At 39.4% G+C, this 27862-nt stretch overlaps 1 long non-coding RNA gene across 1 annotated transcript in view; it reads right to left on the bottom strand.

Annotated features, from left to right (window-relative positions):
- Window positions 1-27862, bottom strand: part of LOC149436004 (uncharacterized) — a 132204-nt gene that overhangs the window by 79186 nt on the left and 25156 nt on the right. The window contains exons 3-4 of the long non-coding RNA XR_016308342.1: window positions 4524-4583; window positions 2192-2353 (exon numbers count right to left, since the gene is read on the bottom strand). This is a non-coding gene — a long non-coding RNA (uncharacterized LOC149436004). The remainder of the gene's footprint in view (window positions 1-2191; window positions 2354-4523; window positions 4584-27862) is intronic.

The following is a 27862-nucleotide window of genomic DNA, read 5'->3' as shown; positions in this document are numbered from 1 at the left end:
AACAGGTCATGTTTTCAGGATTTCCCTCAGATGAAACAGCTGTGGTAATTACTAAGGCAGTGAAACTGATCAAATCACCTGTGCAAAATAATGGAAATCCTGAAAACATGACCTGTTGGGGGTCCATGAGGACTGGAGTTGAGAAACACTGGAATAAAGGAACATTTCAATAACATCAAAATTGGATCTAAAAAACATCTATCCAAACATTTTGCTCTCTGTCATAATAAAGATCCTACATAGCTCTTCTTGGCTATTGAAAGATATTCCAAACACTGAAGAGGTAGCCATAAAATTAGAGTGTTAAGTCAGCGTGAATCAAAGTGGGTTCATGAGCTTCAAATGCTAGTTCCCCATGGGGTTTTTTTTAGCAATTATTAGTTTAGTATATCATCCAAATCTTATTCAGTTGCATTATGGAATTTAGATTTTTAGTGTTCTTAATAGTACGTTATTTATTCCATTTTTATTTGTACTTTATTTGGTATTGATTTTTTATTGATTTTATATTAGATTTATTGTTTTATAATCGAGCATATTTTTTGTAGTTTGTGATCTTTAGCATAATTTAGGTCAATATGATGCATAGTAGAAGAGGTCTTGAGCCGCTGTGTATTTTAACATCGGTGTCTGCTCCCGCCTTCCGTATGTTATCTTGTTACCATGACACCATGTAAACACGGTTGGCTATTTAAATGCTCAGACACATCACTCTGCCTACACTCTAATGAAGTCACCTGGGCACAGCATAACACGTAAGGGTGGAGTTTATGGTGACGCTGATCAAGATTGGATGTCGGCAACGCATTCCTGGATTACAGTGCATATAGTGAATAGAGTTTTTATTTAATAAAATACTTTTCGGATTATACTACACTATGCTGGGAAGATTCTGATTCTTTTTTTTTTGTTTATATTTTTATCAATTTTACATTATAAATGCAACAAATTTTTCAAAACATTACAATCACAATTTCCAGAACAAATTTTACATATTACCTTCCCTCTCCCCCCACCCCATCACCTCTGACTATTTCCTTTTTCTCTCTTTTCCATCTGTTCAACTATTTGATCCTACTATTTTTCTTCTTCAATCCCCTCTCCTTCTCTACATACCAACTACTAAAAGGACGATTTTAGTATCCTATCTATTGTGATACAGTTCCTCCATCCTATATATAAACTCCATTCTATTTATCCAGTCTTTTATTTTCGGGGTTTCTTGCATCTGCCAGAATCTAGGGATCAGTCCTTTAGCCGCAATTAATAAATGAAATATCACCATGCTCTTATATTGTTTCAAATGTATACTCAGAATTGTGAAATAGACATACCCGAGGTTCCTTCAATACAGTAATATCCGTTATCTCCTGTATTTGTTGTATTACTGCTTGCCAATATTCCTGTATTTTAGGACATTCCCACCAAATATGTGCCATTGTTCTCGTCATCCCACATCCCCTCCAACATAATGGTGAACTCTCTGCTAGTAAATGATGTGCCACACTAGATGTAATATATCACCTTGCTAAACATTTAGCATTCATTTCTACTGTATTCATATCCACCGCACCATGTGCTAAATTTAATATTTTCTTTTTTTCTTGTTCATTTAATTTTGTTCCAAGCTCCTTTTCCCACTTTTCCATGAATGGTGGGGGGACAGATCCAGATAAATCAGTAAGAATATATCCGAGAAGTAACATGTTTTCATATTGTGTCCACTCATCCAACCTAAAAAATACTTCTGTCTTATTTTTTAAGTCTACAAAAGAACACAACTCCCCTTTGTCAGTGATATCTTTTAAACACACATTTCTATCTTTTATCCATTTGCCTGTAATATTCTCTTTCCCTGGAGGAAAATTTCTGTTCCCTCCAGCGGTATTAACAGTGAATTATACTCCCACCCCCTTTGTTTATAGATTCTATTCCATATCCTAAGAAAATTCAGTATTAGAGTGCTTGTGTTTTCAGTGTACTATCTGTCTTTTCCCAACTTTTCCTCCCTAAATTATATATCCAATCTGCTATTCATGAAATCAACACAGAACAGTAATATCTCCTAAAATCCGTCACGTTTAGGCCCCTGTTAATTCTATCACAGTAGTAGAGAACAAATAAAAAGCGCACCAACCTTGCGCAATACCTCAGTAAACATTTCATTAATTTATTGATAAATTATACTCACAAGAGCAGCAGTAAAAAAGGCATAAACATCCATAACCAACACAGGGTTAAAAGACACGTGTGAGTTCCATCCAGAAGGGAGATAAACTCTTGGTCAAGCTTTCGTATGGGGGGGTTCCTTCTTCTTCAGGGCTTAAACGGTCTACAATGAGCACCTGGATAACTGATAGAAATATTCTATTTAGATTCAGTTCCTATTCATAGGAGGCATTCTGCCACTATGTGTCAGTGTTTCTGTCAGTTTCTCATAGTTAACTCTGTTTTTTTATTCACCCATATATATTTGTGAATCCTCTTTTTTTTATAATCTCAAAAAACGACCCCGATAAATATATTGGGAGCATATGAAGTTTATACAGAATCTTTGGAACTATCACCATCTTTGCCATATTTATAGGACATATACAAGAGAGTGATCCTATTGATAATCTCCTCAATTCATCCTTGAGCTCATTTATCATTGGCATATAATTTGTCTGATCTATGTTCTTTAAGGAAGGAGTTAACTTTACACCTAAATAGTTCAATTCCTTTTCCCTCCATACAAAGGAGAAGGCTTTCTGTTGGATCTGTTTATCTATCTTTGGAACATTAATATTTAATTTCTCTGATTTTGAATGATTGATTTTCAGATTCGTTAGCTCTCCATAGTATTTTAAGGTTTTCATTAGGTTGGGTAAGGTTACTCTAGGGTTTACGATATAAAATAACATGTCATCAGCATATGGCGCTACTTTGTTTTCCACATCTCCTACCAAAATTCCCTTTACATCTATATTCCTCCGTACAGTCGATAGTAGCGGTTCCAGGGATATAACAAAAAGTAGGGGAGAGAGTGGGTATCCCTGCCTTGTTCCATTGTACATTTTAAAGAACTATGACTTTGAGCCATTAATCTTCACTGCTGCTGATGAACTATATAATTTTTTAATCCATTGCAACATTCTGGGTCCAACTCCTAATGCTTCAAATGTGTCAAACATAAATCCCCAGTCTACCCTATCAAAGGCTTTTTCGGCATCAATCGACAGAACTAACGCCGAATGATTCTCTCTCTTGCTCTTTTGCAGAAGCAGCAGCGATCTTAATCCATTTTCCCTTCCCTCCCTCCCTCCCTGGTATGAAACCCACCTGATCTAAATGTATCCAGTCCGCCATCAGCTCTTTCATCCTATTTGCTAGGACCTTTGCGTATAATTTTGTATCTACATTTAATAGCGATATAGGTCTATAGCTGGCACACTGGGACAAATCTTTCTGCTCCTTTGGTATCACTGTAATATAAGCCTGCGGTGACTCTTCTCTCATTTTTTCCCCTCACCCAATGTACATGTTAGGCACAAGTTGTTCTTTGAATTTCCTATAATATCTCAACATGTATCTGTCTGGTTCAGGGCTCTTTCCTGTGGCTGTGCCCTTTAATGCTGCATAAATTTCCTTCTGTGATATTAATTTATCTAGGGCTACTAATCTCTCATCTTCTATTCAAGGTAATCTGGCCTCCTTTAGATATACCCGTCTTCTTTTCTTGCTTTCTCCCTCTAGTTCTTTCAGGATCTCATATAATTTACTATAATATTTTTGAAACGTTTTAGCGATATCAGTGGTTGAAAATACCATTTCCCCACTCTCTTCCTTCATTTTCTCTATATAGTTTCTTGATTTCCTCTCCCTTTACTTTCTCATTAAATATTTCCCTGATGTATTCCCCCACTGATATCTTTCTTTTGCTACCATATTAAAGACTCTTTTCGTTTCCTGTTCCATTAGATATTTTAACTCTTCTTCTGTTTTTTGCGTTATCTTCTGTTGTATCTCTATTTCTATTTTCCTCTTATGTAATTGTTTTAAGTCAAATAATTCCTCTGTTACTAGTCCTTATTTCTTTCCCCATTCTTTTTTTTTCAGCCCCTATTGATATCAGGATTCCCCTAATATATGCCTTATGTGCTTCCCAGACTGTTGCAACGGATACCTGTTCAGTCTCATAAAGTGTAAAATATAGCTCTATTCCCTTCTTTATTCTTTTCTCCATCTCAACATCCTATATAAGCATCTCATTTAATTTCCATGTACTACTTCTATCCCACTCCCTTCCCAGCCTTAGTCTCATTGTGACAGGTGCATGGTCTGATAATGACATTTACCTCAATACTGGAATTTACCACTGACTCCAAGAGTCTGTGTTCTATGATTATGTAATCCACTTTTGAATACATCCCATGCACTGAAGAGAAGAAAGTATAATCTCTAACTCTTGGATGTTTAATTCTCCACAGATTCATCAACTGACACTGATGTAACAGTTTTTTTATTCGACTTTAAATTTTTACCTCCATCCCTCTGCTTCCGCGATGTTGTATCCTCCAAGGATCCATGCAGAAATTAGTCACCTGCCAAGATCAAATAGCTCCTTTTTAAAATCCAAAAGTTTTCTTAACAGACCGTCCAAATATATCGTTGAGTTCTTATTAGGACTATAGATATTTGCTAATGTACATTCTATTCCTTGTAATTTCCCTTTCAAAAATAAAAACAGACCTTCTGGATCTACCAATCTGTCTTCCACGGTAAATCTTAAATTTTTTTGTTAGTCCAATTGCTAACCTTTTTTCATGTTTTATTGGTGAATCGACATAATATTATGCTGGGTAATATTTAGAAGTTAATTTAACATTTGTATCCTGTGATATATGTGTCTCTTGCATAAATACTACATCAATGGAATGCTGATGGATTTCCCTAAGGATCTTTTTGTCAGGGTAGTCAGACCTTTTACATTATATGTTATGAAATTACTCACATTCATTACTACAACTGACTCTCTTCTCCCTCCTTATTCCAAGTTAAAGAAGTGCAGCTGAATAGAATTTGGAACAGGAGGATATTTTCAAAGTGACTTTTGCCTCCCTTCCCCCCTTGCCCTCACCACTTCTGAACCCCCTTATCTCCCCTCTCAGCACCTTCCCCTCTTTTTGGAACCCTTTGGCTCATATCCTGGCCCTGGAGTCTGCTGTGGTTTCTCCCACTATCGATTCCTCATCAGGGTAAGCCTCAAAATATGTACACCAGTCCAGACCACTATTCCAGTCCTTTGATCATGGACACATGCAACATCTATTGAGCCTCCTGTCATGATCGCGGTGTCAGACCCCAGCCCTTCTCACCAAACTTGTGACCGAAGAACTAGCCGATCTAAAACAGCGATGTCACGTGTGTAACAATGTCAAGGACCAATACCCCGCTTAGGGCATGGAGGTATGGGTGGATGCCTCAACTAGAGCCAAAATCTCCCATAACTCATATTTTGGCCCATAAATTTCCAGCTGCACAAGTGACATTCCACCCACGGGTAGATTATTATGCAGACCCGTCTGAGGATTGATTAGATATGAATTATGAAATTATACACTGTACGGTTCACGAGATCTACTTTTCTGTTTTCCTATGTATTCGAGACAATGCGAGTGACCTATCAAACTGTTCGCCTTCTCATGGCCAATCTGACGATAGGTTCGGTTTTTATGTAAGTCTCTCATATTCCAAGATATGAGACATAAGGGAGAAATGGATTTTGAAAAGTGTTGATCTGATTCTGTCACCTACGCCGAGTAGGTTTATTAGGTTGGAATCTCTTTCAATTCCTGGGAAAGCTTGCCTTATCTCTTACGAGGTGTTACAATTTGCAGGTTCTTTGGACTTGGAGGCCCCGGCTCCCTTGGGGGGCTTTATAGCTCTTATGACCCTCCTGTGACATTCCCAACTCACACACATACTGGCCAAATGTCGCTGGGCCTCTCTAAGGAGGGAGGGGGGAAGAATGAGGGAGAAATATATTTGTCAGGATGGTTAATCCCTTTGCCAAGATAGAGGTTGAAGCCAGAATGGTTGAACCGCGTCCATCTCTGGGTATACGTTGTTATACCTCCAGATGCCCTACATTTTAAAAGAGAGAGAGAGTGCACAGAGAAAAAGGAAAAGTGAAGTAGAGGAGAGAGAGAAAAAAACTGAGTAATAAAAAAAAAAATATTCTTCCTCTCTCTTCCCTCCCCCCCCATTCCCCCCCCCCCCACCCTACCCTCCAGCCATTATACCACCTATCTCAGTGAAAGAGAAGACAGCACACATAGAAAAAAGAGGTGAGAAAACCCCACTACTACTTATGGCCTTTCTATCATATTTTCTATTTGGAGACTAATTGCCACTTTTCCTTTCCTATGTCAACACTCTCCTTAGCCCGTCACAACATCCGGGAATGTCTATTATCTGTAAATCAAGTCTTTCACAAAAGGCCTTTAGATCTTCTGGGAATCTCAATCTCACCAATTGTCCATCTTTCCTCCCAATCAGGCATGCTGAAAAGCCCTAGGTGTACCGAACGTTCTTTTTTCTCATTAACTCTAATAATGGTTTCAGAGATCTTCTTCTGGCCAATGTCTGTGTTGCTAAGTCTGCATAAATTTGCAAACTCACTTCTTCACATTTCACTTCCACATAGTTTCTTCCAGATGTTTACCCTATCTTCATAATGATGAAATTTCATTATCACGCCTCTGGGGACATCCAGTGCCACTCCTTGGGGACGTTTAATCCTGTGTACTCTATTTTCATTTGTTCTGTCACTTATCTACCAATTATTGCCTTAACTAATTTCAATCCATAGATCTTCTCCTGGTTGTGCTTCTGGTAAACCCCGGATCCTCAAGTTGTTCCTTCTATCTCTATTTTCTTGATCTTCCAAATTATATGCCATTTCCTTTGCTCTTTTTGCATTTTCTCCACCTGCGCTTCTAGCTTAATAATTACTTGTGCACGTTTTTCTAATTTTTCTTCTGTTTCTTCAGCTTAAGATAGAACTTGCCCCAGGTTATTGTGTAATACTCCCATTTCATTCTTTATGGAGTGCTCTGGTTTTGCAAACATCTCTGCGATTTCCATTTTTGTGGGCATTTGCAAGCTTAATCCTTGTTCTTCAATATTTCTAGAGTCTATCCTTGTTTCCGTATTTATAGGTTCTTCAATCTGATTTGGATTCGGTACTCCTAGAGACAGCCTAGTTTGATCTCCTGTATTATTTCTCCACTCCTGACTTCTTACTCCTTGTTGTCTCTCAGGGGTATGACGCTCGGGGCTTTTCTCCTGCAGGGGCATATATTTCTTTATTGTACTTATTTGAGTTTTTATTCCTCTGCCTTTTGCAGATCTACTCTTCATTGTGTTGGTAGTTTCCCTTCTGGCTCCAAATCAGAATAATATCTTCAGATTTATTATAATTAAATTTAGGCTTAAATCTCCATATAGATGTATTTTTCTTCTTTGGACCCTGTCTCTCATATAATATATTTGAAGGGGGGTCACTGGTGGTCTAGAGGGTTCATCTTCCGTGGGTATCGCTCCCTATGTCCAGCACTTCACTGGCTGGTCACTGTCCCCGCTTGCCTGGGGGACCAGAGAAGACACCGCCCAGCCACACCACCACGGGTTATCCCAACCGTAGGATAGGTAAGGAGGGGGACTACTGTGAACTCCTAAGGAACCGTAGCCATCGGGAGCTCACAACTCTAGCGTCCTACTGGCGCCATGTTCAAGTCCCTCCCCCCGGAACTATCTGATTCTGAGTATCTAGCCCCCCAGTCTGTCTTAATAAAAAAAAAACTGCTGCAGATGTAAACTTGTAGAGGCTTATAGGGGCCTGCTCATTACTACTGCAATGTGATGGATCTGGGGCTGTTTTGACGTGCAAAACTTTGGCATGTCCTGATGGTGTGGCATAGGGGATCACATGACAAAATGGAATAACATTTTTTACATAGGTTAGTCAGCATAAGTGTTAAGAGGAGGAAAGGGAAATTTGTAAGACTAGTTTAAATTAGAGGGTCAGGTAAGTTTTAGTTTCTGGTTAAGGTGAGTTAAAGCCTGACTCCAGAAAAATATGAAATTTAAATAGTGCATTGTGCAACAATTACTTTACTCCTAAGTCTTGATTCCAAAACTCTTCCTAAGCCATCCTGCATTGTAATTATTATTATTACATCGAGTTTATATAGCGCCAAAGGGTTTTGCTCAGCGCTGTACAATAGAGGGGGGGGGGGACAATACATGAAACAGTACAGCAACAACAAACCGCACACGGGTTAGAGGGCCCTACTCTTTCGAGCTTACAATCTAGGAGGGAGGGGGTAGTGGTACAGGAGGAAGTGGCTGTGGGGAACTGAGTGGTAGGAGGAATGAAGGAGGACGGCTGTTAGGTGAGGGTGGGGTAGGCTTCCCTGAAGAGGTGGGTTTTCAGGGAGCGCCTGAAGGTGAGGAGGGAAGGTGACAGTCTGATGGATTGGGGTAGTGAGTTCCAGAGGATGGGGGAGGACCTGGAGAAGTCTTGCAGTCGTGCGTGGGAGGAGGAGACCAGAGAGCAAGATAGAAGGAGGTCCTGCGAGGAGCGAAGGGTACGGGTAGGGTGGTACTTGGGAATCAGGTTGGTGAGGTAGTTAGGGGCAGTGTTGTGAATGGCTTTGTAGGTCAGAGTTAGTAGTTTGAATTTGATGCGTTGGGCAATCGGGAGCCAGTGGAGGGATAGGCAGAGGGGGGTGGCAGAGGTGGAGCGGTTGGCGAGGTGGATGAGTCTAGCCGATGAGTTCAGGATGGTCTGAAGCGGGGAGAGCCTGCACTAGGGTAGGCCGGTGAGAAGGGAGTTGCAGTAGTCAATTTGTAAGATAATCAGGGAGTGTACGAGTAGTTTAGTGGTGTCTGGGGTAAGGAAGGTACGTATCTTGGCGATGTTGCGGAGGTGGAGCCTGCATGTGTTTGTAAGTGATTTGACATGAGGTTGGAAGGAAAGGTTTGAGTCCAGAATGACGCCAAGGACTTTGGCTTGCGGGGCAGGATTGATGGTGGCGTTGTTGGTAGTGATGGATAGGATGGGGGGGGGCGTGGGCAGGGGGAAAGACGAGGAGCTCGGTTTTGGAGAGGTTAAGCTTGAGGAAATGGAGCGACATCCAGTCTGAGATGTCGTTTAGGAGGTGAGTGATGCGGGCGGAGAATGTGGGGGTGAGGTGTGGAGAGGTAAATTTGAGTGTCATCTGCGTAGAGGTGATAGATGAAGCCGTGGGAGTGTATGAGTTTGCCAAGGGAGGAGGTGTAGATGGAGAAGAGAAGGGGTCCAAGGACAGAGCCTTGGGGGACCCCAACAGAGAGGGGGAGGGAAGGGGAGGTGGCACCGTTGTAGGAAATGGTGAAGGAGCGTCGGGATAGTTAAGAGGAGAACCAGGACAGAGTGGTGTCTCTGATGCCAAGGGAGAGTAGTTTATTAAGGATAAATGGATATAATGTAATGGATCAAAGTCACAGTTTCCTGTATTCGCAAAGCTAATATCCTACCCTGGGGACCAGACATTTTTTTCTGCTAGTTATCTTCTTGGGCACTGGTCTCTTCACCACCCCTGTGAGTTCTCCTGCGTCTGGAGTCAAACAGAGGGGACCTGACTGCTGGAAGTGTTTCTTTCACCAATAAGAGGCGTGCACATTAAGCAGGCAGTAATGTGGACACCTGAAGGACCTCAGAAAGCAAACAAAAAGGGAGAAAGAGATCAATAATTAAAAGAGGGTGGGAGGAAGTTTGCTAATATCCTGAATGTGGACTTAACCTAAGCATTAGGTTAAGGCCAGGGACAGGTGTGTGCAAACTCACTTTACTTTTGCACACACACATTGTAGATGATTGAAGTAAACATAGCTTCCCTGGACAAAGTGAGCATTCTACTAAAGTCAACAGATGTATCTTTACTATTTAAAACTAAAGAAAACAGAATGGTACATCATCTATACTGACATATGTTTGCACTTGTGTTCTATTATATTATTTTAAATATATCCAAAGAGCAGTGCTAACAAACCAATCAGTTTGTCATGTATATTCCAATGAAGTTCATTACTTGGTGAAGGTGGGTAAATATAGCACTGGCCTATTTGTACATATGAACCGGAAAAGCAGCCTTACAAATAGCACTGGAGCTGTCCTGCAGCCTGCTGGGAAACTGGTTACTCATACAATATCTTGGTACGTGTGGCAGTGGAGTTTATGCTAGGTAACCCAGAGTGGAAGGTGGAAAACAGTTGGCTGATATAGAAGTCTATTTCCGTTATTAAAGAGTTAACAAACCTCTTGCATCACAGCCACTCCCTTTTTTTAAATCAAAACCAGTGACGGTACTGCTTCTTTGGCTCTACTAGTAGTTGTTCAATGCAAGAGACCAGTTTAATTTTATTGAAACAATTTTTATTGTAAGTTTTGAAGCATCACTATATTTACTCAGCCTAATAGTTTGTGAATATGCACAGTTCTCCACTGCAAAGGCTGCACTGTGGGTAGTTTATTTAGTAACTTAAAGGATCAGTCCACTTAAACCCGATATTTCCATTTTTGATGAATATTGACAATTTCAATAAATATTTTTCTAATAACATAATGACATTGTGGTGTGCTTGAGTTCCCTGGCCTCCATCAGTGCAACACACCCATTACAAGGGTACCCCACTCTCAGAGTAGGATATTTTTTAATGTATTCTTTTCTGTGGACTCTGAAATTCTATAGAGAGAGCACCCATAATTGGGTGAAAACAGAGCCCAGAACCATTGTAGAGGTTGCAACAGAACACTGCAAGAGATTTCACTCACCAGGGGTGATTCAGTACACAACATTCCATCTGTAATTGTGATGCTACTTATGAGTGGACTGGCCCTTTTGAAAGTGTGTATCTAAAAAAAAAAAAAATGTACTTATGTGAGGAACACTATGGAGTACCCATGAAACCAATCAGACATTACTTTTTCACTTGCTGCTGTTACTGTGAATTGGAGATGATCATTGCTTCATGCACTGCTTTATATCAGCCAGTTTGGATTCATGCCAGTGCTAAACAAATCTCAGCACAGTTATTATAACTCCCTGGGTTCTACCAACCAATTTTCCATCATCCTCCATTTATTCACACATTATTTTCTAACTAAACCCAATTACAAAAGTGTCAAACATTGCAGTGGACAGTTTAGCCTGTGTGGCAACCATGGCTTTCCCCATAAAGTGAGCATCATCACCCTAAAACAGGAAGCATTATTCACAGGATCACCAGTTGAAAATGAAAAATAAAAGCCTGTGCAAAGAAAAATAATGCAGCCACCCCATCTAGAGATTGCCATCACTTTCTGTAGTAATATTATGTAATAATCATTTTTATGAATTCCACCTCGTTTAGGCCCATGTCACACTTGCAATCCTACCATGTATCTTCTTTGATAGCGACTAGAGATGAGCGAATCGAACCTGGCGAAGTGGAATTCGTTTCGAATATCAGGAAAAATTCGATTCGCATCGAATCCGAATTTTAGCAAACTTCGGGTGCACGAATCAAATTTTTCCCGATCAGCCGGCAAAAGTGTCACTGCAGAGAGCTCCGCTATTTCTGACAGTTCTGACAGTTCATTTACAGCGGTTGAAACATTGTATCTATTTGTTTCCATTTAGGATACAGATGTTTTTATTCGGAAATAAATAGATACAATGTTTCAACCGCTGTAAATGTGAAGGAACTGTCAGAGAACTGTCAGAAATAGCGGAGCTCTCTGCAGATACACTTTTTGCTGTACTGGAATACTTCCTCTTTTCATTCTTCTTCTTCTTTTCATTCTTCTTCTTCTTTTCATTCTTCTTCTTCTTCTTTTCATTCTTCTTTTCATTCTTCTTCTTCTTCTTTTCATTCTTCTTCTTCTTCTTTTCATCTTTTCATTCTTCTTCTTCTTCTTTTCATTCTTCTTCTTCTTCTTTTCATTCTTCTTTTCATTCTTCTCATTCTTCTTTTCAGTCTTCTTTTCATTCTTCTTCTCATTCTTCTTCTTCTTTTCATTCTTCTTTTCATTCTTCTCATTCTTCTTTTCATTCTTCTTCTCATTCTTCTTTTCATTCTTCTTCTTCTTCTTTTCATTCTTCTTCTTCTTTTCATTCTTCTTTTCATTCTTCTTCTCATTCTTCTTTTCATTCTTCTTCTTCTTTTCATTCTTCTTCTTCTTCTTTTCATTCTTCTTCTTCTTCTTTTCATTCTTCTTCTTCTTTTCATTCTTCTTCTTCTTCTTTTCATTCTTCTTTTCATTCTTCTTTTCATTCTTCTTCTCATTCTTCTTTTCATTCTTCTTCTTCTTCTTCTTTTCATTCTTCTTCTTCTTTTCATTCTTCTTCTTCTTCTTTTCATTCTTCTTTTCATTCTTCTTCTTCTTCTTCTTTTCATGCTTCTTCTTCTTCTTCTTTTCATTCTTCTTTTCATTCTTCTTTTCATTCTCCTTCTTCTTCTTTTCATTCTTCTTCTTCTTCTTTTCATTCTTCTTCTTCTTCTTTTCATTCTTCTTCTTCTTCTTTTCATTCTTCTTCTTCTTCTTTTCATTCTTCTTTTCATTCTTCTTCTTCTTCTTTTCATTCTTCTTCTTCTTCTTCTTTTCATTCTTCTTTTCATTCTTCTTTTCATTCTCCTTCTTCTTTTCATTCTTCTTCTTCTTCTTTTCATTCTTCTTCTTCTTCTTTTCATCTTTTCATTCTTCTTCTTCTTCTTTTCATTCTTCTTTTCATTCTTCTTCTTCTTCTTCTTCTTCTTCTTCTTCGTCGTGCCCCGTGACTGCCCAAATGAGTGAAGTGTGCGGTGATTCTAAGATCGACGGCACTCATCTGCATGTCATACTGACTGACAGTATTATTTCTCTTCCCCAGCAGACTCCAAGGGCATTTAAATTAAAGGTACAGTGTTCTGCACTAATATAAAGGCTCTCTGAAGCCTAGAAACCCTTTTAATAAGTTAAATTTGCGGCAAATAAATTCGCATCGAATCGAATTTCTCCCGCAAATTCGGCGAATCAGCCGAATCGAATTTTTGAATAATTCGCTCATCTCTAATAGCGACCTACATTCTGCAATGTTTTTGGCAGTAAGGGAGTGACACACAAGGAAGTTAGCGTTTCCCTGCACATGTCAGCTATCCTATTATATGAGTGTATTATTATTATTATTATACAGTATTTATATAGCACCAACAGTTCGCTCAGTAATGTAACATACAAATCATGTTTATATCCTACCACAAGCAAACCCTGAGAAAAGACAACATTTCTGCACAAGTACCCTCAAATGAGGATGAAGCCTATTGAAACCAATGGTTCCCCTAAAATAAATATTTGTCCTCCAGAAAATTGACTATGCAAATAATGGAAAGCTAAAAGAACAAGGGAAGTACCACGGAAAAAAATCATGTTTCTCTGTGTGCAGTAGTGAGCAGAGAGGTTTTGGTGATTTTTTTCTGAACTTGAAGCATTGTTTTTCTAAGCTGCTTAGGTAGAATTCACTGTCCAATTTAGCATAATTTAAATTATTCTCATCTTGAGTAATTTGAATTATTCTTTCAGTGTTTTTTGGTTCTTTTTTGTGTTCCTGATTAAATGTGAACAGTCACTTCACTTTTTTTTTTTTTTTTACTTTCTGTGAAAATGCAAAATAACAAGGCTCAGGGGGCACTTTTTGGCATAAGGACAGGTCTAGGATAGTTATCTCAGTAACTATTTAAAGTCCATTGAACACTTGACAGCTGCAACACTCCACTTGAACTTTTGAACACTCCGTTGAACATTTCCATTGACTCCAATGTATTGTACCAGAACGCTAAAATTTTGGGCAAGCAAAAGCTCTCAATGTCTCCCAACACCTAGGGGAGATATACAAAAATTGGAGCATGCAAAATCTGATGCAGTTCTGCACAGAAACCAACCAGCTTCCAGGTGTCAAAGCTTATTTGAACAAGCTGAAGTTAAAAGCTTGGCTACCATGCACAGCTGCACCAGATTCTGAGCGCTCACGTTTAGCAAATCTCCCCCATAGTGTCCAGATGGGTCCCCACAATCTGGATGAAATCTCTGAAAGGCCAACTGTGCAGGACCAATAGTACACTATGTATATTCTGCTTTCATTTGTATCATTTAAAGCTTAGCAGCTTGTCACGTTGGACATTTTTTTTAGCTTCGTATGTAATAAAAAAGTTCTGCATATCTGTAACTTTGTAGTCTTTTCCTGGCCCAAGATAATAAGGATACCTTGTATACTTAGATACTAGGTTGGTATGAGTGATTGGTTGAGTTCCAGTTAATGTGTCAGGCTTTTAGTTTTCTTTTTTTTTCAATATTTTTCTGTATCCAGGGTGAAAATATGAAAGTAAAATGGTTCAAATGAGGTGTATATTACTGAACTGATTCATTCCAAAGAGGATTAATATTCAATTTCACAAATTTCATTTCTGAGCGTTAATACTTAATAAATGTACACCATCTTTAGAAATCACAACTGGCAAAGGGCTGGGTGTTCCCATTCAAGTTTTATGCAAGGAGTCTGATCTTAAGAAAAAAAGAAAGTACATAGTTCACACATTCACTAAACCCTTTCAGGTTATGCATTAAGTATAGTCTGCTATAAACCAATAAATGCTAAGCTTTGCTTAACCAGTGTTACCTTTTTTTCCCTTTTTAGCTTTCAACAGTTGAAATGTTTATTGCAGCTACATATAAATCATACATACCATCAACATTGACATCTACATAAATAATATATAATATAGGGTTATTTTCTATAAGCACTTTCTTTCAATTTTTTTAGCCAGATATCCCACATTTTCTTAGTAGAACAAATGCAACCAGATTAAAGATTCAGAAATATGCTGGGTGTCATTCAACCAAGAAAAGGAAGAGGTGGAAGACCGCACTGGAGCATAGAAAGAGTACGTAGTGCTTTGCAAACTTTATTTTTTTATGGGGGGGAGGGGGACTCAATGGAGTTCAGCATTACAATTAGTATTATCACTGAATGATATAACACCATCTGACCATTTAGCTTATAAAAATGAATCTTATCAACCCAGTAGAATGACCGCCCCCCTCCCCCCCAAAAAAACAAAAAATCTAACATTTTAAAACAATGACAAGCTGGATAAATACTTTCTATTTTACAACTTGGTTAGCAGTTGGTGAAAAAAGACCATGGTAGCTGGTCAACAATAAGGTAAATAAAGATTTCTATATTTCCACATAGTAGTTTCCCTTAAAGACCCAGCCAAATGAGCATTAATGCATGGGTAAATGGAACAGCAGACCAGTGTTGGGCTTTAAAGTGGAGCAGTGCCATCTGTCGGGAACAGTGGATCAGGTATGTTAAAGTGCAAAATATCCCTCCTAATGTACAGCGCTGAGCGAACTATTGGCGCTTTATAAATACTGTATAATAATAATAATAAAAGGAGCAGTTGACCCTTGCAGTGCAGGCACAGTCCCACTGCAAGGGATAATATTTAAGTTTCCAAGAGTTGGGCATTAAAAAGAGACTGTACAGACAGAGGAAATATGTAGGTTGCTCAGTAACTGCTCCTTTTAAAAATACTAGCTTCCTGGCTGTTCTATTGAGCCAGTTGCTTCAGTACATGGAGTCCCCAAAGTTTACTGTATGTAGATCAGGAGTTTTGACTTCACATGACTCTCTTGATGAGCATACTTGTTACAGGTCCATGTCTTAATAAGTATTGAAGTCAGAGACAGCAGGGCTGTTAGCATGTGTAGAAGAAGTGCAACCTATTGAGCCCTGCATATCTCTTGGTACTGGTTTTCTTTTATTTCTTTATTTTATTTATTACTAGTTCTTATATAGAGCCGTCAATTTACGAAGTGCTTTACATATATATTGTACATTCACGTCATTCGTTGATCAGAGTAGTTGATATTAAGAGCTGTTGTCAGACTTGTCCAATGTCTAAATCACAGCCAAGGTCTATTCAGCCAATGCTTCACTCTAGATCACACAAAGATCATTATATGCAATTATACAGAGGATACAAAATGAAGTAGGTGCAGGAGACATCTCATTTTTTGGCTTTTATTGTTGGTTTGGATTATGGCTCAGCAAGGCTTTAGGCTTGGTGATAAGGTGTGCTAACAGCTCACCTATCATTGCATCCAAGCAGGTGTTCAGAAGTGGCTACAGTATGGACATCAGGAACAATGCTGTAGACTACTCTATTCCCAAGTCTGGTCAGGAATTTTAAATGCTCTTTCGAGTGTGGTATACACTTTAAAAGACAAAGCGGTGAATAAGCCCTTGCAATATCCTGTAGGGGGTTAGACCTAAAACTGGCCTCATATCAAAAAACACGCTAATAATTAAAAATAAAAGCTGGGGTGTAAGATGAATCTTTTTTTTGTTTTTGGTTTAAATTAGTTAATTATTGGGGGAAACTCCAGCAGACCTTACATTTTCATGCAAGGTCAGCTTTAACTTTTATTTTTTCAAAATTATATATATGTCTCTGGCTGAAATCACTAATGAATACCTATGTTTTGCTGCTACTGTCAGTTTGAATAAAAGTATGAAGGCATACACATGAGAATATTACTTTCTGTGCATTATTAACATATGCATTCAATGCTGTCAACTACCTCTCAGCAGTGTCTAGTAGCTTAGACTATTCAAACTTTTACTGTGGGATCATTAGACAACAACAAACGTCAGGGTACATATCTGTTGAGTCCAGACTAACATTTCCTCAACTGCTCAATATCATTTTTCCGTTTTCACTAATGAATCCAGACCACAGGCCTTTTGTTTTATAGAGGTTAGGGAAATCTAGACTTTGATCACCGTTGTTCTGCATGTTGCTCTTTGGAGATTTGTGGGAAAGACCAGAGACTTGTGTCAAATGCCCTCTAAGTGTATGGCTTGTTTACAAATCAAATGCTTAGTCCGTAATTGAAATTTCATTTGTTATTCTGGAAGACATTTATGGTACAATCTCTGGCCCTTCAAAGATAATTTGAGCAATGAAAAGAACTGCAGCGCACAAAATGTAATTAAGACCAGATATGCCTATGCTATTTTCTGTAAACTAATTGTCTCAGACAACGTTTTATGCGGAGTGTACTTTAGACAACATCTTCCTCTACCGTATAGGCTATATTTTTAAATGTTTCTTCTTTTCCTTAATCAAAAGCCTAACATTCCCTACTTTTTCTGGAAAAGAACGAGTCTACCTATTTCCTACAGTTTTATCATCTTCACAATTCTTCAGTGCATTGTGACTAACACAGATGTTTTCCTTCTTTTATTAACCTGTCTGTGATACAGGGAGTCCATTTCACTTCAGAAGTTAATGTAATCCATATCTTGGCACTGGGGAGTTATCTGGGCTGCACACTACTTTTGTCTAGAAATTCATTCTATAAGGGATGCACTTAATGGCTTTTACATACAACCCCTTCTTCATGTTCTGTAAACATTCTCCATGGAAGTAGTTGTGTTTCTTCTGTCATTAGCAGACTGGTAGCAGAGACTTCTGGGAGAGAATCCAGCAGGCAGAAGGTGTTGGTTGAATATGTCTTAAATCCATTTGTGTTCATATCCCGAAAACATTTAAGACAAGAGTGTTTTGATGCCTATACCAAAAGTAGGGCCCCATAGAAAAACATTTAGGGGGCCCACTTGACTCTACTCTAATCACCCATGTCAAAAGCAATTGTCTCTAATGAGAATACTCTCTGCTTTGAAAGGTTTTAAATGTTCTGAAACTATATACATTCACAGTAAATGTCATTGAGATGTGTTTGTCAAGAGCCATTGCAGCATTAATCACCACACAAGTTGCAAGGTCTACCATGGCTATTGTTCCATCCTTGACCAAAAGTTTGACCACCTCAGGTATATACATTTCAAGGACAACCCCACAGTTTGATTATGTTAATATTGCTAGATACTTTTAATTGCACAGTAGTGGAATCGTGCATTGAATTAGGTAGCTGTAATGCGCCCTAAAACCTGAAAATTGTTTTTTTTTCCTTCAATTTTTGCAATATACTACATTGCAAACTGAAGAGAAAGTTGGAGCCATTGATGTCAGTAGCCCCAATAAAGCCTCCAGCATTGGTGTCAGCGAACGCAATAATAGCAGCCAGTGTCATTGACAAAAGTATTAACTCCCCCAACCAACATTAGTGCTCACTAGCAGTGCTATTTAACCTCCTCCCCCTATAAGTAACAGTGTTTTTTTACACACACTATCTTCCCCACCCTGGTGGGCAGTGCAGACTGGATCTGAGGAAGAGGTACAACCTCGAAACGTGTCAGAACCAGCTATCCAGACGTCTACAGTCTCCCACCTGACCACCTTCAGGGGTTTTTGGACCACATTTCATCCTTTGTGACATGCCTTCCATATGATTTTATTTTTTCTTGTGAGTATTTTACTATTTATAATAAATCTCATTTTTAAAGGTAATGCACTAGGTCCATGCATCCTCTCTTTGTTTCTTATATACAGTTCTCTTTGGATTTCCCTGGTCCGTTGAGACTGCATGTGATCAGCACAGGGCCAATCAGCGCTGTCCAGATGAGGGTCAGGGGTTTTGCAGCCTCATAGGACAGTCAGGGGAGAATGAAAACTCCTCCTACAAGCTTTAACCAGTACTTTGCTGGACACTGATAGAAGTCACAAGACTGCTCTAACTGCTAATGAGAAAAGGTATTTAGGAGTTTATATACTGTGGGAGACCAGATACAGGTAATGCAGGGTGCTGGGTTGAGTAACACTTTAATCTTACCCCTTCACTCAGTTACCCGCCGCTCCCTCATCACCTATGCACCTGGGATTTTACTTATTCAGGGTGGAGATTACTCCTTCTAACAGCACTATCTGTTACAATGCTGAGTACCGATATGCATTTGCTTGGTAAAATAAGTTATCGGGTGCTGCTTTTATTTTTGTAATGTTTTGCACCTTACATAACAATTGAGTTGAATTATGTTTGTGCAGTATAAGTGCCCACTAAAAAAAGGAAAAACCTTCCAAAAGCCCAGAGGTGGCCCTAGCCCTCTTTCCCTAAAAACATAATGGAAAGAGACTTCACAAAATAAATATGCATGTGCGTTTATATACAGTATGTAGAGTACAGTATGTACAGTACAGTTTATGAAGAGAGATTTTCTAATAGCATCCTATGACATTTTTGTGCACTCTTTGCCTACCTTGTACCTTCCACATACAGATATATGCAGTTGTAAAGGTATAGGCACTAATTCAGCTTTTTGTCTTTAAAAAATAATATTTGGACCTTTGTGCATTGCAAACTGTTATGACATTTTACTGCTATCAGTCCACATTCCATCATTGTTTGATTTCTCCTTTAGTATTGCTTTCTGCTAAACTGACACTGAATGGAGCTTCTCTCTCTAGTTAGAAAGGACAGCTAACATAAAACAGCATCAGCACTATCCACAGAGGGTGCAGTGATAAAACATGATGAGACAAGAAAACCAGCACAATCAACACTGAGTAGAGAATTCCTGAGAACGAAATCAAACTATATCTCGGTACTTGATTAAAAGAAGTAATTTATCATTGTTATAACAACATAAATACATCTTTTTGGTTCATTAAGTATCATTTTACTTGGCTATTGTCCACGTGATAATATCTGTCCAACTCTATCCATGCTTTCTCTTTGCACGTATTATGGGTTTTGCAGCACCATGGTTCAAACATTTTAAAAATGTATGTTACAATTATTTATAGCTGAGAAGCCTAAAGCCATGAACACTCTACTGTCTTAAAGTGTACCTGATTTTAGACCCAAAGCTGTCATGCACTCACTGTATTATGTACGGGGAATGCTTACTACATCACACAGATCTGATTTCAGGTTTTCTGTATGCCTCATTAACAAATTCCAACCTCAGCCCTGTCTTGTTTGGGCAAATATGCACACAAAGAAATAATCAGAAAGAGCAATGGTATCAAAGCATCAGCATCTGTGCCATAGTACCAGAGCTGCCATATTACAAAAAAGGTCATGTTATCTTGAGTATAATACTGCTAGAAGATCCTTGATGCCCACCCTACCGTAAGTGGACTTTGGATGTGCCTAACCTAGTTGATCCAGGGAATATCCAATTGCCTCTTGGGAGATCAGGAAGGAATTTTTCCCCCTGCAGGAGCAAATTAGATCATACTTTGTTGTTTTTTTTTTTGCCTTCCTCTGGATCAACTCTGGGTATAGGATTATAACTTTTTTTTTAACGGTTGAACTGGATGGACTTTTGCCTTTTTTCAGCCAGACTAACTATGTAACTATTTAGATGATGAGGACTGGAAGGACACCCCCTTTTGGCTCTCTGGTCTCACCTAGAGATAAACTTATCTAGTTTAAATTTCTACATTGGGCCTACTTCACCACTTACAAACTCCACAAATTGAATTCAGCTGTTTCTCCTGCCTTCTAGTAGTGTGGGTCAGAGGACAGGCCTTTTTTTTTCTATATCTACTGGACCTCTCTGTTCATTACCATCTATTGGTAGGAATACTACACTGCAGAACTTCTCAAGTCTCTACTCTGCCTCACCAAAAACGTGCATACTTGGACTGGTGCTTGATCCAGTTCCTACAAATGTGGAGCAGACACTTCTCAGTCTGCTTTATTTCTATACCTGGAAGACAATATCCATGTCATCAAAAAAGCGAATGCCTCCCACAACTGCATTTTGGAAAAAAACTATCTATTGATTTACCTTCCAAATAGAAGCTGCACTGCAAAATTTTACAAAAGCTGGGCTCCATGGTTGGATACACCTTCCTCTGTTACAAACCTGGCTCTTTTGCTTTGATAAATCAATTAGGAGATTCTCAGATTTTACTGGTGTTTTTTTTTTTATTAAGAATACCCCCACTGAACCATCACTGGCAATGGCACTTAACTGCACTGTAATCTAACTTTCATTGCCATAATTATTTTGGACACAGCTATATAGTGATGTATTACCATCTTTAATGCTGTGACATATTATACTGCAACTGCTTACTACAGGTATGCCCCCAACCCCATTATCCTTCTTTTCCTTACGCCTTCTTCTCCTCTTTTCCCCTCCCCTCCCCTCCTAGCACGTCTTCATCTTCCACTTCCCCTTCCTTACCTTCTCCTTACCTTACTTTCTTTTACCCTTCCAACTCCCTCTCCCAACCATCAACTTATTGTGGTTTAGTGTACTAGACAACCCCCCCCAGTCCACCATGTTTGAAGTGTAGTGGGGTGTACCTCCACTACACACTGCACAAAAAATGTATTCTTCAGTCCTTGTACCCAAAAGCTGCTTAAAGAGTAACCCCACTTTTGTTGAGTAAAAATGTTCCCCTCTGGGTGATCTATGTACATTACAAGGGTTTTAACAAACTTTGTTGTAGATTCTGACCTTTTGTTATTCTGAAGAAAGACCTGTTTGTGTCCATGTGGAAAGTGAATCTAATGGGAGTGATTTTATAATTATCAATCAGCTGTTGCACTTGCAGGGCTCTAATGAGAAAAGTGGCAGGGTCTGCATCCCTTTGATGTGATTTTCGTTTAGGACTATTTCACCATAAATTGCTTTTTTGCTGCAGGGGATGCCTGAAATCTGACTTGTATCTTAGTGCAGTCAAGAAAACCAGTGAGCCAATCACCCAAGCAGGAAATTATGTTGTTGGGGGGCGTTCTATGTGCAGAACGCCTCCAGATAGCCATATTGCATTGCATTGTATTTTAAAAAGAATTACAGCGCTTCAGTCTGAAAAGAAAAGGTAATTTTTAATAACATTTAACCACACTATGACTTGTGTCTCAATTGCATATGCTATATATTTTTTTTTATTTGCTATTTATGATGCTTAACCTCCCTGGCGGTATGATCATGTCAGGAATTTTGTGCTGAAAGCGGTACCATTTTTTTGCATGGAAATATGTAGTTTTTAATTGTAGGCTGTAATTTTTAGGAATAACTCACTGAAATCTATCCGAAAAAGAGTCTATTAAACATTCCGGATATGAAAAAACTTGAAACACGAAATCATAAATTATAATTTAATAAATAATCATAAAAAATAATAATATAATAATAATAAATTTAATTCAATAATATAATCAAACCAAAAACACTGAAATTTGAAATACAGAGGCAAATTCGCACATCGCTGAGATAAGTCGCAAAATCGTTTTCAGTGTCTGATGACGAATTTCCCCACAAATCATTATCGCTCAATTCTGCAAGTGGTTCTGATTTACTATCGCTGTTCTAAAACCGCTTTTGACGTAAAGGGACGCTTTTTGGACGCCATGGACTTTTCTAAGTTTCCAGGCAGAAAGAACAGTCAAAATGCAGGCAGGGCACAGGACAAAGCAGTAGGGACAAAATGTATGTGAAATGCAGTGAAAAAGCAATGACAGCAAAAATGTAATTTTTTAAAAATTTCAAATTTCCCGCCGGTTCCGCCGCCCGAACGTTCCGACATCACGGGGACCGGAACACGGAAGCCAGATGCCAGCATCCGCCGGAGGAGATGGACGGGGACGCTGCAGGGGACCCATCGTGGGAGCGAAGGACAAGGTAAGTGCTGCAGGGACCCCCAGAGAACGCTGCATGGTAAGCCCGAGTGTAGCTCGGGGTTACCGTTCTTGGTATAGAAATTCTACCCCGAGCTACACTCGGGAAAACCGCCAAGGAGGTTAAGGTGGGCCTTGAGTTGGAGATTGTGCACTGCAATGAGCTAATGCCTTTCCTGGCTATGAATCCAGAGATGACAATTTCCCAGAGACAGACTCTCACAATGGGGATTGTCCCCAGGAAACAGAGACGAATGGTGACCTAACCTTATATTTATTCATGGTACTTATATAGCACTGTCAATTTATGCAGCGCTTTACATATATTATTGTATATTCATATCAGTCCCTAACCCTCAAGGGGCATACAATCTAAGGTCCCTAATCTACATTCATTCAAACACATACTAGGACCAATTTAGACAGGATCCAGTTAACCTACTACCATGCCTTTGGGGTGTGGAAGGAAACCGGAGTACCTCGAGGAAACCCACACAGGCACAGGGAGAACATGCAAACTCCAGGCAGGAGGTGCTGTGGCTAGGATTTGAACCAACGACCCTAGTACTGCCATGCGGATGTGCTGACCATTTAGCCGCTGTGCTTCAGCAGGGGGGACAGTTGGCACATGTATGTAGTCAATAGGAGGAAAAGACTGCCAGCAATGGTGGTCAGTGGAAGGAAAACATATCTGCATTGATTGGCAGGGGGAGGAAAAATGTCTGGTATCAGGGGGCTGAAAAAATGTTTGATATTGGTGGTCAGGGACAGAAAACAAAAAGCCAATGTAAGCGGACAATGTAAGGAAAAAAATCCTGTTGGTGGTTAACAGCAGTAAAACAACAAAGAGTTGGTGGTTAGTGGTCCAACAGGAGAAAAATGCCCCAGTGGAGGGAAAAAGGGGGCCCTGGTGCTCATTAGGGGAGGAGGAGGGACATTGGTCCTTTTGTGGGTGTTTATACTGTATAGATTTGAAAAAAATATTTCTGCTAGTACATGCCATATCCCATCCTTTATGTACCCGATTCCACACTGCCTCATACCATATACTAGCCTTTTTCAACCAGTGTGCCCTAAGGTGTCTTCAGGGGTGCATTGGCAAAATGCCTAAAAATTGCACACAAGCCAGCAGATGGATCAACCTACCTTTTAGTGACACAAAGCCACAGGTTTTCATTATGCATTACTACAACCTTCTAGCCACTGTTGTCCTAACAACCAATGACGACACGGTTGATAAGGAGGACATTTGGCACATACACAGCATTTTTGTTGGCCCCTACTCTGCCCCTGTCCATCAGCACTGGGGTCACTTTATCTGAGTGAGGGAGAGAAACTGTCTGCAGAGTCAATAGCTAAAGACCTCCACACTTCTCTGTCTGGCAATCCAAAGGACGTGTCTGGGCTTGGGGGTTGCCAGGAAAACAGTACTTGCCTGACTGCATTGTGCCAAGTGTATAGTTTGCTGGAGGGGGGATTATGGTGTGGGGTTGTTTTTCAGGGGTTGGGCTTGGACCTTAGTTCCAGTGAAGGGAAGTCTTAAGACATCAGCATACCAAGACATTTTGGACAATTTCATGCTCCCAACTTTATGGGAACGGTTTGGAGATGACCCCTTCTTCTTCCAGCATGACTGCGCACCAGTGCACAAAGCAAAGTTCATAAAGACATTGGGTGGAGGAATTTGACTGGACTGCACAGAATCCTGACCTCAACCCGATAGAACACCTTTGGGATGAATTAGCGCGGAGACTGCAAGCCAGGCCTTCTCGCCCGACATCAGTGTCTGACCTCACATATGCGCTTCTGAAAGACTGGCCAAATCATCCCATAGACACACTCCTAAGCCTTGTGGAAAGCCTTCCCAGAAGAGTTGAAGCTGTTATAGCTGTAAAGGGTGGGCCAACTCAATATTGAACCCTATGGATTAAGACTTGGATGCCATTAAAATTCATGTATGTGTAAAAGCAGTCGTCCCAATACTTTTGGCAATATAGTTTATATACATTATATTGCCAAAAGTATTGGGAAATTCTGACAAGGTACAGGAAAAAAGACTGGAGCTTTGACCTGACAAGTGGATTTTCCACCACAACAATGCTCCTGCACATAATGCGTTAAGTGTTAAGTTAAGTTCTTGGCCCAGAAACCCATTTGGAAACTTAACCAACCACCTTATTACCTGGATTTAGCACCCTGTGACTTTTATTTGTTTCCAAAATTTCATAAAAAGACACAGATTTGATGACATTCCAGACATCCAGCATGCTGCAATAAAGATACTGTGGTGCATTCCAGAAAACGAATTCCTGGAATGTTTCCGGTAAGGGCACAGTGGTATAGAAAAGTGCATATCTTCACAAGGAGACTACTCTGAAGGTGACAACAGCTGCTAGTGAACAGGAAAGCAAACTTTTTTTTCAGTCCACTCCGGGAATTAAATTGTCACATGTTTTTATATACATATACAGTTGCAAGAAAAAGTATGTGAACCCCTTGGGATTATGTGGAGTTTTGCATGAATTGGGCATAAAATGTGCTCTGAACGTCATCTAAGTCACAACAATAGAAGAACACAGTCTGCTGAACATAATACTACACAAACATTAGATGTTGCCATGGTTTAATTGCACATAACATGTAAACATTCACAGTGCACGGAGGAAAAAGTATGTGAGGCCCTAGCTTAATGACTTCTCCCAGAGCTAATTGGAGCCAGGAGTGAGCCAACCTTGACTCCAATCAGTGTGATGATATTGGACGTGTTGCTGACAGCTGTCCTGCCCTTAAAAAACACACACCTGTTTTGGGTTTACTGGTTTCAAGAAGCACTGTCTGATGTGAACCATGCCTCGCAGAAAAAAGCTCTCAGAAGACCTACGATCAAGAATTATTGACTTGCATGAAGCTGGAAAGGGTTACAAAAGTATCTCCAAAAGCCTTGATGTTCATGTGTCCACGGTAAGACAGACTGTCTAGAAATGGAGAAAGTTTAGCACTGTTGCTACTCTCCCTAGGCGTGGTCATCCTGTAAAAATGACTGCAAGAGCACAGCGCAGAGTGCTGCATGAGGTAAAGAAGAATCCCAGAGTGTCAGCTAAAGACCTACAGAAATCTCTGGCACATGCTAACATTTTTGTTGACACATCTACAATAAGGAAAACATTAAACAAGAATGGAGTACATGGGAGGACACCACGGAGGAAGCCATTGCTGTCCAAAAAGAATATTGCAGCACGTTTGAAGTTTGCAAAAGAGCACCTGGATGTTCCACTGCACTACTGGCAAAATATACTGTGGACAGATGAAACCAAGATTGAGTTGTTTGGGAAGAACACACAACACTATGTGTGGAGAAAAAAAGGCACAGCACACCAACATCAAAACCTCATCCCCACTGTAAAACATGGCGGAGGGAGCATCATGGTTTGGGGCTGCTTTGCTGCCTCAGGGCCTGGACGGATTGTTTTCATTGATAGGAAAATGAAATCCAGAGTTTATCAAGACATTTTGAAGGAAAACGTACGACCATCTGTCCGCCAACTGAAGCTCCGCAGAGGATGGGTGATGCAACAGGACAATGACCCAAAGCATACAAGTAATTCAACAAAACAATGGCTGCAACAGCACAAAATACGCCTTCTGGAGTGGCCCAGTCTGAGTCCTGACCTCAACCCGATTGAAATGCTGTGGCATGACCTTAAGAGAGCGATTCACACCAGACATCCCAAGAATATTGCTACACTGAAACAGTTTTGTGAAAAGGAGTGGTCCAAAATTACTCCAGATCGTTGTGCAGGTCTGATCTGCAACTACAGGAAACGTTTGGTTAAGGATATTGCTGCCAAAGGAGGGTCAACCAGTTATTAAGTCCAAAGGTTCACATACTTTTTCCTCCCTGCACTTTTAATGTTTTCATGTTATGTGCAATTAAACCATGGCAACATCTAATGTTTGTGTAGTATTATGTTCAGCAGACTGTGTTCTTCTATTGTTTTGACTTAGATGACGTTCAGAGCACATTTTATGCCAAATTCATGCAAAACTCCACGTAATCCCAAGGGGTTCACATACTTTTTCTTGCAACTGTATATACTTTATATATATATACATATATTCACAAACAAAAGCTAATTTAAAAGTTGTATAGATGGATGAGTTCAAAGCTCTTCAAAATAATATCTGTGATTTCAATCTAATAAACTTAAGGGAAAGTGTTTTTTCTGAAATGCATAATTTAGCTCAGAAGCTCCAATATCAGAAATAAGCTCTCTACCTTAACAACAACAAAAAAAGAGTGTAATGTGTGTTTTATGACCATAGCAACTTTAGCATACTAAATGCATGATTTTGCAATACACATATGCTTTTTTATTCAGTTTGGTTTTCAGAGTTTATTGCATCCAAGAATGCTATAAATTTGTATAAAAAAGCAAGTTTATTTTACTAGATACATATGAAACCTGTTTTTTTATTTAGTTATGTCCTTGTAAAATATTATGGAACAAAAATAATTTAGTGTGTTTAAATAACTCTAACTTAGTATCTTGTCATGTCCTAATGGAATCCATGTACTCCAAACTGCAAGTTCTGTAGTGATATACTGCACACCAGCTTTACAGAAAGGAAAGAGCAGTCTGCTTAAACACTATCCATTAATTAGAGGCATCGGGCCACTATTGAAAGCTATTTATTTAACGGAAAAGTTTGCGTTTAAGATGTTATAACATAGATACATAGTTAGTCTGGCTGAAAAAAGACAAAAGTCCATCCAGTTCAACCATTTAAAAAAAAAAAAGTTATAATCCTACACCCACGGTTGATCCAGAGGAAGGCAAACCCCCCCAGCAAAGCATGATCCAATTTGCTCCTGCAGGGGAAAAAACACCTTCCTGATCCCCCGAGAGGCAATCGGATATTCCCTGGATCAACTTTACCTATAAATGTTAGTATCCAGTTAAATTCTGTGTATCCAAGAAATAATCCAGGCCTTTTTTAAAGCAATCCACTGAGCTGGCCAGAACCGACTCTTGAGGGAGTCTATTCCACATTTTCACAGCTCTTACTGTGAAGAAACCTTTCCGTGTTTGGAGATTACATTTATTTTCCTCAAACATTGTAAGCTCCAAGGAGCAGGGCCCTGAAATCCCTCTTGTATTGAACTTCATTTTGTATAGCATAGGAATTAATTAAAAACGCTTTCATTTTTTTGAC

This window comes from Staurois parvus, unplaced genomic scaffold, assembly GCF_062004578.1.
Source record: "Staurois parvus isolate SC_StPar_1 unplaced genomic scaffold, SC_StPar_1.0 ptg001432l, whole genome shotgun sequence".
Classification (NCBI taxonomy): Eukaryota; Metazoa; Chordata; class Amphibia; order Anura; family Ranidae; genus Staurois; species Staurois parvus.
Note: the sequence above shows the minus strand (reverse complement) of the source record. Positions and strands in the feature narration are given on the sequence as shown.